Here is a 1686-nt window from a genome sequence, read left to right on the forward strand (position 1 = left end):
AATTTAATGATTTAATAATGAGAAATAAAATTGGAGATTTACTAAGTGTTGAGAGAAGACCTTTCATTTCATCTAGGGATTAAGGAGGCAGTGAAAGGTGTGAATCCTGTTAGCCACACTGGCCTAACCGGAGCTCCAGCGTGCTAAAGAGCCCAATCCTGAGAGATACTGAGCACTCTCGGCTCCCATCGAAGCCGGGGAAGCCCTGTAGACACAGAGCACATTGCAGATTTGGGCCCCTTAAGACACAATGCTAGTGTATAAATCCATAGCAGCGCTGTCTCATAGATATTTTGCTAATAACTTTAAAGACCAACTTCATTTAGCACTACCGCCAGCTGATCAACTCCAAGCAGCTTCTCACTACACCATTAATTTAAGGTAACAATTTGCTAAGATCTTTGGTTCCGCATAAGCGCTTTCCAAATCACTTCTTCAGTCTCTGTCAATTATCTGAGACTAATGCACCTTGAAGTTACCTTTTAGGGCAAACATTACTCCACAGTCATAATTCTAAAATATTATCAGTAGCCAAAAGATAGGAACGATGCAGCTTTCAACTTCAGAAATTCAGACTGCACATTCAAACGTAGAAATAAAAAATAAATCAGTACTGGTGCAGTCTGAAGATCTATTGGATTTTCATAATTTGGCAATCGCTAGTCATGTTCACAGGGACAAATGGATCTTGAGCCTTTTATTCATTCGATTTCATTTTCTAGATGGCTACTATTAGATAAAGGCAGCTTTCTCAGGTACTGCTGCAATGGTACTGACCATCAAATTACGTCTGGCAAATCAAATCTCACACGCTCGGGGCTACGCTCACTCAGCTGGCTGCTGTCTCACCCTCTCCATCACGACACAGCTTCTCTCCCAAACTCGGGCACGGGGCACAGGATGCAGCTGACCAAGCTCGCTCTTCTTCAGCTGACCTGCTGCAGGCCGGAGACCCCCCCAAACCCAGGTGTGATCTGCTGTGCCAGCCCCTGTCTTCTCCCCTGATCCCCCAGCGTGGCATCTCGCACATTGGGAGGTGCTTGGTGACCCAGCCCGAGCAGCAATGGGCAAACGTGGGCATGAGTTATGCCCAGAGCCCTTCTCCAGTCAACTCGGGATCTGTCCCTGCCACACAGCACGGCACCCACACGCTGCCCCGTTCATGACATCTCATTTTGGACCACGATTGCCATTCTGTTCAGTCAGACAAAAAGGGCACCAGCAGACAGAAATGAGTCCAGGCATGAAAATGGCTAGGTCTTCCTCTGCCAAATGCTCTGGAGTCGTAACTAGTTGTTACGATGCGAGAGAAGTGCCGCTGCTGTCTGATTTTGGAATTGGACTTTGGCTGGGAGAACAGGACAAAACAGAGTGAGGAGCCGTCTCTTCCCGTCTTGTGTGTGTAACAACTCCATTACAGGTCTGGATCTCACTCGGAGAACGATGCTGGCTGACTATGTAGGCTGCCAGCATTCATAATAATTAACCATTAATGTTAGCAAACACTTGGCAAATCTCCACCCGCTTTCATCCGGAGCTCTCAGAGTCCTTTGCAAACATGAACAGATTAAACCTTGCCAGACCCCCTCCAGTCCTACACATCAATCCAAAGAATTTCCTCCACTTCCATTCTCTGACAGGGTATTTAGTAAACACAGCGAGGTTGGAAAGCACATGGGTCATCCC

Source organism: Grus americana, chromosome 24, assembly GCF_028858705.1.
Source record: "Grus americana isolate bGruAme1 chromosome 24, bGruAme1.mat, whole genome shotgun sequence".
NCBI lineage: Eukaryota > Metazoa > Chordata > Aves > Gruiformes > Gruidae > Grus > Grus americana.